The 349-nt window shown below is 21.5% G+C and overlaps 1 protein-coding gene across 1 annotated transcript in view; it reads right to left on the minus strand.

Annotated features, from left to right (window-relative positions):
* The window catches only part of LOC107472377 (protein DETOXIFICATION 21), an 8,472-nt gene that overhangs the window by 1,360 nt on the left and 6,763 nt on the right, over window positions 1-349 (minus strand). The gene's annotated exons all lie outside the window — the stretch shown is intronic.

Below are 349 nucleotides of genomic sequence, written 5' to 3' on the forward strand. Positions count from 1 at the left end.
CAAACTTTTAAAAATAAAAAGTTAATTAAAAATTGATTAAATTATAAAACAAATAAAATAAGTTTTTTCTTTGTAAATCTTAACTAAATAAATTAAAAATAATTAATGCTAAAAAAATCCTAAATAAATATAGGTCTGGATTTATATAATTCATCATAAACAACTGAGTTGGCATCAAACGAAACTGAGACTTTGAGAGAATCTATTATCACTGGCTACACACATGTCAACAGGAAAGTAGATGTGATTTTTCACGGATTGAAAGACAAGGATTTTTGTCTTAGAATAAAACAGAAATTGACTAAAATGAATTTTAAAATATATTAAGAATATAATAATAGAAATATTT

The sequence above is a fragment of the Arachis duranensis genome, chromosome 6, assembly GCF_000817695.3.
Source record: "Arachis duranensis cultivar V14167 chromosome 6, aradu.V14167.gnm2.J7QH, whole genome shotgun sequence".
In the NCBI taxonomy this organism is placed as follows: Eukaryota; Viridiplantae; Streptophyta; class Magnoliopsida; order Fabales; family Fabaceae; genus Arachis; species Arachis duranensis.